At 43.7% G+C, this 13744-nt stretch overlaps 1 long non-coding RNA gene across 2 annotated transcripts; it reads right to left on the bottom strand.

Moving 5' to 3' along the window:
* Positions 1–1839: 1839 nt before the first annotated feature.
* On the bottom strand, positions 1840–6503 carry LOC142566368 (uncharacterized). Of its 2 annotated transcripts, XR_012825043.1 has the most exons (4): positions 6069–6503; positions 4832–4937; positions 2079–2299; positions 1840–1933 (listed from the first exon to the last, which is right to left on the bottom strand). It is a non-coding gene; the product is annotated as an uncharacterized LOC142566368 (long non-coding RNA). The 2 variants fall into 2 exon arrangements; XR_012825042.1 differs by having other exon boundaries at positions 1842–2299; positions 6069–6502.
* Positions 6504–13744: the final 7241 nt, after the last annotated feature.

Here is a 13744-nt window from a genome sequence, read left to right as displayed (position 1 = left end):
AGTGTTAGCCAGCACCACCACTCACAGACCTTGGCGGCAGACGTGCAACATCCTTTTTACCGCAGGCGTCACGAGAACGTGATCTTTTTGGGTGAAGGCAACTGGTCAATAAACCCACATATGCCACCTGAAGGCATCAATGTTGCCGGATTCGACACCCTTGTTATGTAATAAACGAGAAGAAAGGGGGTTAACCGAGGGGCCCGATTTTATTAGTCATATCATAAGAAGCCAACAAACACTGACACCAAGGACAACATAGGGGAAATTACTTGTGCTTAATAAATGAAATAAAGAAACGATAAGTGAATGGAAATTAAAGTGGATGAAAAAACAACTTGCCGCAGGTGGGAACCGAAATGCGAAGGTTGTGGGTTCGGTTCCCACCTGCGGCAAGTTGTTTTTTCATCCACTTTAATTTCCATTAACTTATCGTTTCTTTATTTCATTTATTAAGCACAAGTAATTTCCCCTATGTTGTCCTTGGTGTGAGTGTTTTGTTGGCTTCTATGATATGACTAATAAAATCGGGCCCCTCGGTTAACCCCCCTTTCTTCTCGTATATATATATATATATATATATATATATATAAACGAGAAGGAAGGGAGTTAACCGAGGGGCCCATTTTTATCGTCGGAGATTCGCAAACCCTCATGTTGCCCGTGTAGCCGTATGGGCTGGCAGAAAATGTCACCATATGTTCCGGAATGTTTATGACTGCGCCGTGATCTCGCAGAAAATCCATCCCCTAGATGAGGTCTTTGCAGCAGTCGGCGAGAATGATGAAAGTGGCAACGAAGCTGGAACTACCGATGTGGATTCGGGCGATGCATGTTCCCGTTGGAGTCATTAGCTGACCCTCGGCACTTCTTATGGGGGGCCCTGTCCACGACGTCTTCACTTTCCTAATGTGGTCGGCCAGCTCTTGCCGCAAAATCGACAAGTCTGCGCCAGTGTCAACAAGTGCAGTGACGTGATGTCGATCCACCAGAATACTGAAGTAGGCACGGGCAACGTCGTTGGCGTGAGTATTCGTCGTCCTCGTATCGTCTTCGTCCGCGTTAGTATTCGTCGTCGTCATGTCGTCTTCGTGGGGGGCGGGGGGGGGGAGGATATTTTGGCGTATCCACACAGGGCAAACGTCTCCCCGGAGGTCGCTGCAGTTAGTTTCCCCGACGCGCCCTTACAAAAATTTCTAGTAACTTTCAATAACCTTTCTTTAGACAAATGTTACTAGAACCTACCGACAGTCTATTGAATTTCTTTAGACCGTTTTCAAACTTCTTATATACTTCATACCAACATTCTATCGACTATTGGCCACCGATATTCAATTGAAACCCTTTTTACAAACTTTCTTTAGACAATGAATGAACATCCTTTAGACACTAAAAGCAGGATTTATCGACCATTTTCATACTTCTTAGAAACATTTTAGTAACATTCTACTAACTTTCTATTGCTCGATTTAGAAACATTTTAGTAACTTTCTGCTAACTTTCTGTTGTTCGATCTAGAAACATTTTAGTAACTTTCTGTTGCTCGATCTAGAAACTTTTTAGTAACATTCTGCTTTCTGTTGCTTGATCTAGTAACATTCTAGCAACTTTTTATAACTCGACCTAGAAACGGCCTAGTAACATTCTACCAACTTTCTGTTGCTCCCCCTAGAAACATTCTAGCAACTATTTTAGTATGCTTTAAATGTGCTGGTGATATTTAAGCAAATTTCTCTGGCTTTTTTTAATATATTGTGGTGCTGTTCCAATGTAACCTTCAACATGGGTAGTATATATAAATGTATTTGCCTATGAACAAAACACTCCAATCTTTTTGAAAACTAACATTTATTTAGCACATTTCAAAACCTGTGCGCAAGCAGCAATGACATGTTTTTGATCTCCACTGTGTCGAAGTGCCTTGCTGTGTAGCCTAAGGGAAGAGAAAAAGTAAAGAGTTAGTTCAGCCTTATGTCTCTGTTAGTGTATCTGGGCAGGACGGCACGAGTGATCCACAAGATTTTAACTTCAGATTACGAATTAAAGCAAACGTTTTAGTTGTCTGCGCTGTCACATACTCAGAATGGCGTTCTCACGCCTTGGGTCCAAAGCCTCTTTTTAGGCAACATCCTTGTGGGTTATGGAATGCTGCCAAAATACAGATTTGTGCTCTCTAACTCTTCTGGGCTGAAAAGAACCTTCAGGAGGCCCCGTGCACATCTTGAGCCTGAGTTTTTGCGTCTCGCTGCAGTCGTGCCAGCGTGGCCTCATCAAGGAGGATTTCTTCCCCAAGGTCCACCTGAAAACGAAAAGCAAACATTAGTTCTGGTTTTTATGCTTTGTAACTAAAACATTTGTTTTTCCTTTGCTATAATATTCGGAAAGGATAATTTTTTACTTAGATGGTCTATTGTAGGAAGTCATGCTATGATACAGTAACATAGGTGACTTTGCAACAAAAGCTGTGGTTTATATCTATAGGTCTCTTAAACACTTCCAGTGAGTCAGGATGCAATAGAAATGTGATGGCTTCATTCGGCATTGCTGCATTAGACTTTCCAGTTTCTATTTTTCTTTCTTTATAGTTTCTACTATTCCTCTGGTGAACTGGTCAGGGTGTCTGGCTAGCGATGGAATGCGATAAAACAGAGGCTTGCATCTACAGCATGCGCAATGTCCGGCAAGGTCACCAGATAGGGCTAGTTTCTCAACATTGTTTGTGTGCTCACGTAATCACTTGTTGATGCATCTACTTGTCTGTCCCACATACTCTTTGTCACAGTCCAACAGGACGCAGTAAACCACCCCTTCAACACAGTGGCATTGCAAAAGCTGCCTGCCACGGTGGTCAATACATGCAATGGGTAACCTGCATCTAACAGATGTGAGACTTTGTACTGAAAACTTCCCTGAACTAAGTGCGGGCTGGACTTCAAAAGGGCGTTTTTGAAGCCCAAATTGAAAATACCTCACTTCACTAGCTTTGAATGAGGTGAGTATGCAGGAATGAGTTTTTTGCCTCCAAGCTCGTAAAACCAACACGAGGCAAGAAACCCATCCTTGCATACTTATCAGCTCATGAATGTCCATAACCATAGTGTCTTACAAAGAGTATTCTACGTTCTATTTGAGATTACTGCTGAACAAGTATTTAGAAGAAATGCTCCATATTGAATAGAGTTATGAACAAACTTCAAGAACAGTAATTGCCAAATTCTATATCTTCTTGCTTGTAGATTGAAAAAATTAAATACACAGAATGCATAATGGAAGAAATCTATATGTACATTTACAGCAAGGTTCCACAATTACTTGCCCTATACTGAAAAGTATAATGTGCATGTAAATTTCTATTTTCTCGGCTAGATTGAACTTTGGCAGACATGCAACTGAAAAGCACTTTGCTTGAAGCAAATGGCACCTCGTGGCATCAAATGCTTTGGCAGAGCACGCAGCAATAATTAACCACAAAAGTGACTGCATGAACTCTAGTGCAATTGGCCAGGAAAGAAACTGGAAGCCACACCTGTACCTGTGGGGTCCCTAGAGATACAATCAACAGGACACACATTTATCGAAACGAAGGAACCCTCTCTGTGTTATGCACGATGGATGCGTCACATGCTAAAACCCACTAAGTAGGCACTTCTACTTTGGGCCCCGTCGAGAATAAGGCTTTAGAATAGACGCCAAATTGTCTAGCTTTTAAAGTTTTATTTGATTAGTCTATGTCATTCTTTGTCATGTTCCATCGCGACCAGACAAGCTTCCATCAAACTCTCAGTGATAGAACTTTTGGCGAAAGCATTAAGGCACTTTTTGCCTATATGTGGGTAGCAGAACACATTCTTCTAGGTGCTCAAGAGTGCATTATTCGCAGTATGAAACCTCAATTTGATAAGAAGTGCAACAAATAATTGCACTATATCAAAAAGTAAATAGTTCACAAATTAAGTGCAGGGCAGCTTGAACTTGAAGCAAGCCTCCTTGCGACATCTTGGTAAATCCGAGGGAAAGTAAAATCAATTCTTCGCATTACACATAATTGCACAGAACAAGCTTTAGCCCATGCCAACTGAAAAAGGGCAAAGAAATGGAGAAAAATTATGGCAATGTAAGAGTGAATTGTCAGCATTGAGCTGTGCTGTCATGGTATCGTTTGCAACTACTGCACTAGGCTGGTTGTTATGATTCAGCAGTTTCCTATACCATGTTACCAACTCAAATTTCTGTAATGTATAAAGGAGACCAGCTTCCAGCCTGAAATGAACCTGCACTTGGGACTCATTGTGAGCTACTAACAGCAAAAGGTTAATGATTTGTTACAAGTTTGAGGAATTGAACACTCATACTGACTAGGAATTCAGCAGCTACATAATAAAGTCAGAAAACATTATTTTATGCAAATGTATTTAGGATGTGAAGTATGGCATGCAATACATAAGTGTGACCGATTGGAGGGAAGAATATAGGCACACAGGCCATAGTGTGAGAATTTAACTCCATAAGACTGCATAATGAAAAGATAAAAATTATACACATCTGGACACCTCATGCATCTCAACCAGGTTCTTATAAAGGCAATTTGGCTAGATAGTTATCAAGCCTGTATGGAGTATATCATGCATAATTACTTAAGCCCCCCCCAATTATATGCAACTCAGAGGAGGCTACTTTGGTAAGTTGATTAAGAGGGCATTCCAGATCACCAAAAGATAAAATTCAAGTGATCTGCCACTAGAAATACCGAAAATGGCACATACAGTAAAATGATTGCATATCACACAAACGTATCCTACAACTCACAAGGTAGTGACAGTTTTGTGCGCACCTTTGTGAAAGCATGCAGATCAGGTGCTTTATCGTTGTGCTTCCCAGCTTTCAGCAGTGCAGCAGGTTCCTGCGGGGTGTAGGGATGCCTCCAAAATCTGCATAGCCTTCAACAGTAAGAAATGATTGTTTGTTGTACTGTGAAGGAGGAAATTTGTGATTTACCAGTGTCATGTGCAATTGCAATGAGTGCCTCACATAGCCAGCTGCATCAATCTATGTCTGGTTGTACAAATTTCTCTTCGTTATATCTCAGGAGGTTTACACTGCTATTTTGTAACAAGTGAAATTTCAGGAAGGAACGAAATCAGCAGCAACAACGGACTACTAGAACGATCATCAACAAAACTCGAAGATATAGTAAAACACAGAGCATTGGATTAAGAAAAAAAATATTGAACACATGAGAAGCATTCTCAAAGCTAGGCCGCGATTTCGTAGCGATGCTATTGTTTTCGCTATTCGTTATGCTTACCGCTATTCTATGCCACAAGAGTGGCATAGAATCGAGCGGTAAGCATCGCTACAAAATCGCAGTCCTTACTTTGTTATGCACTAGCCCTAACCTACGATTGCCAAGAGCTGATATCCAGTTCTTTATGTGTGTGTGTGTGCGTATATATATATATATATATATATATATATATATATATATATATATATAAGGAAGGCCAGGGCCTCACTGAAATGTCTCGATTAAAAAGAAACCTTGTCATTGTACTATCGGCCGATATCTTCTCCGGATCACACACAAATTCGCGAAGACACTCGAGAACATGAACGATACAGGCAGGTTCTCGCGACGCAGACCTTCAAACCCATCTGCATACGTACAAAAATCTTCATACAAGGCTATATCTGCTCAATCGTCAAACTTAGCTATCGTGTCACATAGCTATCACATATCAAGGTATACATTACACATGTACTATAATTGCGGGAACGCCGACATAACGAAGAATTTCTAGCCAGGAAACTACCGAGCAAACAGCAACTTTCAGTGTTTTCTTAATTGTGCGCCTATTCAGTCATAGCAATCAAGGCGGGTAGCATATACTTCACAGAAGAATACTAGTACGCTGCAACATCGGACGAAGCTTTCGTCAAATTGCTTGCTAAATGAACACAGCAACATAGGCAACCTGCGATCAGAAAGCGCTCTGCTCTGGCCAGTTACAGGACTCTCATTACATGAACCATAAGCTTCAAAAATGCGCGCAAGCGCCCAACTTGCTCACCTTTCAAGACGTAGTCAGCAAACGCTTCTTCGTCTCACACGTGCCGTGGCACCGACGTTTTTCTGGCGCAAGCACTGTAGAACTTTCGATGAATTCCAGCTCCGCAAAATCACCTTCAACAAAGTCTTCCACACACTATGATTCGAAGCCCCAGTACCAGACTTTTCACGAGAGCGCGGGCGGGCAGCTCGGCAGAACAAAGAAGCTCGGACGGGCGGGCGCTGCAGTAGGACACTCACTGTCGACACTGGTGGATCGCACGAAACATACGGCGAACTAATGTTGTTACACGAGTCCGGAAGGTTTTGCGATGGTTAATGCACACGACAAGGTGCACATTTTGTCTAGGCCTTTCTAAAACATAATTCCACTACCTACTTACAGCAACGAGCACTTCGCACAACCAACGTGGTCTGTGAACCAAACAAGTACTGCAGTGGCGCCACACTGCGGTTCTTTGAAAAATGTAACGTAAATTAGAAAATTGCGTGTTTTTTCCTAATAAGAATCGGTAGAGACCTTTTAACGAATTTGATGGGTTCAAAAAGTGTGTAATTTGTAAAAGTATGCACTTTGTGATACGAAAAATGTATATAAGAAAAAAAAAACGAAGTGGATATTGCCTCCGAGATTCCCATCCGCTTTAGGCGCATGCAGTTTTCAAAAGCACAGCCTTCGAGATCTGATTTTGTTACACAACGGAAGCCGCAGCTGGGAGGAGGGCAGGCATTTAGGCCCCATTTGATTTATAAAGCATATAGAGGGACTTAAGCCGAACCACGAGCGAACTATAGTTGGCGAACACGAGCCTATCAGCGCGCCGTCCGTGCAGGTCCGTTTGCTTGCAATGGTGGACGGCCTACTGGCTTTTTTGACACCTACCGAGTGCACATACATGATCACCGCCCATATACACGCTTCCAGTGCCCAGCGCAGCGCCGGATTATGTACCCAGTGCCGCGCTCTGGATGCTGGGGCGTGGGCAGGCGCGGCGTACTGGGAGGCGCTGGCGCGAAAAACAGGTCTAGCGTGTTAAATACGCGGTGCCTGGACATCCCATATATTTTTTTGAACGCAGAAAGCAACAGTGAGCGTTTTAGTGCACAAAAAAAAAAAAAAAAGAAAACTAAAGATCCTGCTACCAGGATTCGACCTTCCGACCTACGGATCCCAAGCCCGGTACTCTACCGCTGCGCCACGCCAGCCGGTTGAAGTTTTAGTGATAGTTTATAGAATTAAACCAAGGCATTCGTTAAACTCGAGAAGTTTTAGTTTGCCAGCGATACGTTTCGCACAGACATGGTAGTGCGGTAGATGCGCTATCGCCCAGAAACTAAAACTCACGCCTGTACCACAAATGCAAATCTGCTGTCCGTATTCAACATGCCTTTCAGTCGACCCGTCTGCCTAGTCATATATCTCGTCAGAGAAGCGCAGGCTAGTGCTGGGAGCCTTCGGCGACAGCACATATACCTGTGTTTACGACGCGTAGCATCGGCGCTGATCGCTTGTGCTGGCACTGTAAATATGAAAAAAAATTTTAAGAACACCGATGCGAAATCTGAAAAGAACAGTGATTTATCCGTGTTAGAATTCTTGATTCCTGAGCCTAGACGCGCCGATAGCGTGCAGACGGACTCGGAAGGATACGCTGTGCCTAAGCTTCGGTGGGGACCGATCTCGGCGCGGGTAGTTGGCGAATGTGTCTATTTGAGCCTCAGAACCCTTTTTACTACAATAGGGAAAGTGTAAGCGCACGAACCGCCTCATATTTGTTATCGGTGCGACAATATCAATCAGCGGTAGGCTTCGAACTCGGGGTCCGTTCGAGCGCGTCTGAACGACTTCTGGATTTCATGTTCACTCCACAACACTGCGACAACGGCGACAACTCCGAGTCATATGTTACTTGCGAACTACTAAAAATACGCGGCGTCCTCTGCGTTTGCGTGGTTTCGTTCACGAATTTAGCTATTCACCCAGTCAAAAGGGAAAAAGGCAAAAAAGCGTCGCGAACAAAAGTAAACAGCCTTACAATACATCAAGAAGTCCAATAATGCCAATGTTTTAGATGGAGCAGAGGTAGTGTGTCTGCCTCACACGGAGACGTAAAGGGACTCAAAATGTATAAAAGTATTTTTTTTATAGTAGAAGAAACGTCATAAATAGACAATTTCGCAGGTATAGGCAAATATATTTTACTTTTGCTTCAGCTGATTATATGTCCATACGCAGCAAAAAATTATTTTGTCTCCTATTATTGCTTTCTTTCAAACTGCACGAAGGAATTATCACTATGACACTCTGGCATTCGTACTAATTATTGTATTACCAATTTGCATATTATGCTTCTTTATCGCAGTATTAAATGAACAAACGAATTAAGCAAATACAATTGGTATAATTTTCTTTAACGAAAGTAAGAACAGAGCCTACCAACTTTTCTAAAGCTTTCTTGCAACAAACTTTCTTCAAACAAAAGTAAAAACACAGCCTACCAACTTTTTAAAAACTTTCTTTCAACAAACTTTCTTCAAACGAAAGTAAGAACAGAGCCTACCAACTTCCTTTAAACTTTCTTTTAACAAACTTTCTTCAAACGAAAGTAAATACAAAGCCTACCAACTTCCTTTAAACTTTCTTTTAACAAACTTTCTTCAAACGAAAGTAAATACAAAGCCTACCAACTTCCTTTGAACTTTCTTTTAACAAACTTTCTTCAAACGAAAGTAAATAAAAATCCTACCAACTTTCTTGTAACAAGCGTTAATAGGAAGTAAAAGTACATAGGATGTTAATAAAGTTGATAGAAAGTTGGAAAAAAGTCTAAAGAAAGTAAGTATGCATTTTTGTATGGGCGGACTAGGGGAGCGTCCACCCCTCCCGACGTCAGTGGTGAAACTCTGGCGGCTTGGAGAAGTGTAAAGCACAGGTGACGGTGACTGCCAGCGACGACGTGGTGAAGCTGCTTGACTGGGCGACAGGTGATCACTGCTCGGGGAGCGACCATCTTCGAAGCGCAGAGAAGCGGCAGGCTAAAAGGGGGCGGCTCCAGCGTCTGGATGGGGGCAGTAACGGGCAACGCGGCCTGATTCGCCGCAGTGGAAGCAGAGTGGTCAACGGTCGACCGCGCGCCACAAGTCGGTACGGCGAACTGAAGCTCATCTCACGACGGTCGTCTTACAACGGGCCGTGGCTGAAATGGCGTTACCAGCGGTGAAGGGAGAGGACGTGGGACCATGTCGGCATAGGTCGGCGGACGTGTTTCTGGACATGGGGCTGGTGAGGAGAAGGCTTGCCGCAACTCCGGGCGGACGACTTCGGCAACACAAACGACTGGCGACTTCGTAGGAGGAATGCCGAGAGCTCGCAGCTCTTCACACAGGATGTCTCGAATCATGTCCCGTAAAGAAGTGTGGTCAACAATCTGAGCTGCGGAGCTTATTGGTGTGTTGTTGGGCTGGCGGTCGAAGTGGCGGCAACGTTGCTCGATGACAGTCGTTTCCTTGATCGATTCGTCGATCGTTGTTGGCGGGTTTCGGACAAGACCGGCGAACAGCGGTTCCTTGATTCCCCGCATAAAATGACGCACTTTCTTCGCCTCGGTCATATCGTCGTCAGCTCGGTGAAACAGACAGGCCATGCTGGTGGGAGTCGCAACGGGAGGGAATTCCGGGCTCAGTCCGAGCAGGCGCCGACTCAAACGGTGGACTAGAGTCGTTACGAGAGCTGGAGTTTAAGGACTGGTTGTGCGGCTACGAATAGGGGCTGCCCGCCTGGGGTTGCAGGCTCCAGCACCTCCACCAGTGTTGTAACGTCAAAAACAGGAGGCACATCGGCAGGCCGCCTTTTTTATTACAAAGCGCAACTACGACTTCTTCTTCACTGCGCCTTGACAAAAATGCTCATGCATACTAGCGTTGTCCTCTTCTTCATTGGAGTTCTGGCGCGGCAATATATAACCAACCATTAGGCCTGCTCAAAGTCTAGACCATCAGAAAGGGAGATCGAAATTTGCATGATTATCGTCAATGCGGTTAATAATGAAACTGATCTAATTGGAGACTGAAGAGATATACTGCAATTGCAGAATTAAGGTGAGCTGCTACTGAAAACATAACTTCGTGTAACGCAATCTTGCAATCATGGCTTTGTGCCGGAAATATTATACAGAAACTGTTCTTCGTCACACGCACTCACAATAACACATTATATATACATATATATATATATATATATATATATATATATATATATATATATATATATATATATATATATATATATGTATATATATGTAATCATTTTGTCCGGATCGGTTTTTGAATTCCTGCACCCGGCGGCGTGGTCACAAGTACCCTTCATGCTAACCCTTCAGCCGGCCTCAAAGAGCTTGCCTATAATTCGTGAGTGTATCGGAAAATACACCCCTCAGACTAAAAAAGAAATAAATTAATCTCTTAGGCAAAATTATTTCGGAATCGTGTATGGACAGCCCATACTGGTGGCACATTGTAAATGTTCAGTGTCTGATGACAAAGCAGTGAAGCCTGTTGACGTCTTCGTCGCGTCAGACGATTAGAAAAGCTTTACTGGAGGCTCAAAGCGAGCAGTAGCGTCTTCTAGCATTGCTCACCACAAATAACGGGCGCACACTTCAATTCAAAGCACACACAAAAAAAACGAAGGCAAAAGAAGAGCGCAAAAGGCCATCGTCAAGCGGACTCGTCAAGGCGCCCAGCTACACTACGACGAACAGTCTCAGAGACCCGTGAAAATCACAACCTACTAAGCGACACGCGAACTACGCGACGCGAACGCGGAAACAGGACGGAAAAACACGTACGGCAAGAACGAGCGCTGCAGACTGCTGTCGTTCCAAACGTGTGTCTTAGTTGCTTTTACGTCCTCGTTCACTTCGCGCAATTCACTTGTCGTTCAGTAACGAACCAACTAGTCCGCAATGATGTATTGTTCGTCGTACGGTTGAGTATAAGGCAGCTACTTCATTGCGGTGCAAAAGAAGAGGTGGTAGTCTCTGCGCCTTAACTGAGTCCTCATTAGTATCCTAAACTAGTTTTGGACCAGCGCACTCCTGAATAGTCGCATTAAGAAACGGAGAAATCAAGGAAATGCCAGGGAAGTTAACCTGACAGACGTCAGATTAGCTGGCGGCTCTTCTAAGCTGTCAGGTTCCTTGCAGAGTGCTTTTGGACGACAGTTCATTCGCTTTTGTTTTTACTTCCCGTAGAACAGAACAACCCACCAGCATCGCTTCCACGGGAAGTCGGCAAAAGTCCTGTCGCAGCAATGGTGAGACGTAATGGCCGATGAGCATTTGTGTACAAGCGAACAAAGACACGCAAATAAAGCGAGGGCTCCGTGCGAAAATGTAGTTTTTAATTTATTACTGTAATAACGTAATTGGATTAAACCAGACCAGCCCGATCCTGAAAAACAAAGCGAAAAGGAAAAAAAAGAAAACGAAAAAATGCTCTAAAGTGCAATAACGATCGACTTAAAGTTTACCAGCAAACAGTACAAAAATTTATCTTTGATTCCATATTTTAGGCCTAGTGCTGAAGAAATTTAGCTACTTTTTATTACGATTCCCAGTGCATCGAAACGTCAACAGAGGAGTGAGAATGTGAACATCCTGCTTGCACGCCTGTGTAAAATTCGCCGCCATTTCGACCAACATTGCAATGATAGAATGGAAGCATTATATTCTACTTCATCACTCTTACAAAGTGTAATGCATAGGTGGGCTATTGCCATGCGCAGGTAAGCTTTCGAACGTAATTGTGTTCCGTCATTGCATCAGATAGTGTCACTGACGTCATACTAACGCCATTACGAGGCTTGTCGCAAAGATCGCGTGGGCAAGACGAATTGCGTTCTTTTTCATTTAGGAAAAAAAAATTTTACACCACTAAATGCTTCCCTCTGAAATACATATAAGAGAAATGAAATTTATAGAATTCGAACTGCAACTTGTTTGGGTAGTTTTTTATCTTCTTTCGCTCAAAATAACATTATGTAGGCGACGGTGTACAGCGAAGGAGAATCGAAGCAATATCTCATTGGGGAGAGAAGGGGGCAACTAGAATAAACTGCTATTAGAGAGTTTTAGAATGGAGGCGCGAAAAATTTGGCGCCCCAAAGAGCTTTACGGGTGTTAGCGCTGAGGCGCGCAGAAGTGAAGAGTTTTAGAATAGGGCTTTGCGTTTGCGGATAGCTGCTCGCGCTGACAGCGCCGCTACGGCGTCAAAGAAAAGCTATTATGGATAATTAACTAAAATATGCAATTTTATCATAACAAGATCAATTTTGACATTCGTGTTTCCGCGTTTAATTACAATTTAGAGGTTATTCTATTAGCAGCAAGCAATTAGTTGCGCTTAGTAACCAACTTTACGTGCACTCACCAGCCAAGTTAAGCCGTGTTAGGCCTACGAGCCATCAAATCGACAATCAAATTCGAAATCAGTGGCGTCTAATGACTCAGTCTTCATAACACATGCTAGTTGAGAGAAAACGATAACCGCAGTTACTTCTCCTAGCTTGCGAAGTTCTCGCATTAGCACGAATCGGGCCCAGTTTGGTGCTATAGGTTAGAGCCGTCGCTTCAATGGTTGCCGCCATGTTTGTGACGCAAAGCTTTTGGGGCAGCTTTTGGGGCCCCCGCTAAATCAGTGAAATAGCGTGCCCGACGCAAAACCCAAACGCAGTTTGGGTCTCGCGCATGCGCAGTGGCTTCGAGGCTATTTCTTTGAGGCCCCTATTCTAAAACTCTCTATTAGTATTACCAGGAGTGAACGTAGAATACTTGAAGAAAGGGCGGCAATCGTATTTGGAAGGGGCATAACTTGTGCATGTCTCAAGCGAAACGAGACAGAAATTTCACTGGAAGTAAAAACATAGGAAAAGAGGAAAGCAAAAAAAAATTAATTATAGGATTTTACGTGCCAAAACCGCCTTCTGATTAAGAGGCCCGCTGTAGTGGCGGAGTCCGGAAAGTTGGACCGGCAGGGGTTCTATAACGTGCACCTAAATCTAAGTACACGGGTGTTTTCGCATTTCGCCCCCAACGAAATGCATGCGGCCGCCGTGGCCGGGATTCGATCCCACGACATTGTGCTTAGCAGCCCAACACCATAGCCACTAAGCAACCACGGAGGGTCAAGAGGAAAGCAGCTAGAGCGAGCCTCGCGGAGCCCAAACGCAGGGTACTTTATAAAACTTGAGTGTAGGTCGCACAATCATGTGATACTTAAGAATGGGGAAAAGGAAAAATAAATCTTAAAAATACACTTTCTTTTTTCTTAGTCTGTATCTCGCTAAAAATGGTGAGAGGGAGAGAACACTTTCAGTTTCTTGAAGCTCTCCTGAAGCACAGACAGTTCAGGAGAGCTAGGCGTGTGTAATCCCGGCAGTGCACGTCTGTGAGAAGATGTTTTCCTGATTATGACGCTGCAATCGAAGAAGACTATTAGTGGGACAGTGTTGCACGATGCTGAATGAGGGTTAAACAGAGCAAAATTAGGCGGCGTAGGTTTTCGCAACACCCACAGGCGGCGCGAGTCTGGCTTGTTGCGCATGAAAGCGAAATGGTAGCTGCTGGAGGGAAGGACGGACTTGCACCCAAGGTGTTGTTGTTCCGCCATTATCAAGAC

The sequence above is a fragment of the Dermacentor variabilis genome, unplaced genomic scaffold (genome assembly GCF_050947875.1).
Source record: "Dermacentor variabilis isolate Ectoservices unplaced genomic scaffold, ASM5094787v1 scaffold_12, whole genome shotgun sequence".
Lineage (NCBI taxonomy): Eukaryota > Metazoa > Arthropoda > Arachnida > Ixodida > Ixodidae > Dermacentor > Dermacentor variabilis.
The sequence above is the reverse complement of the archived record's forward strand: the minus strand, read 5'-3'. Positions and strand labels throughout refer to the sequence as shown.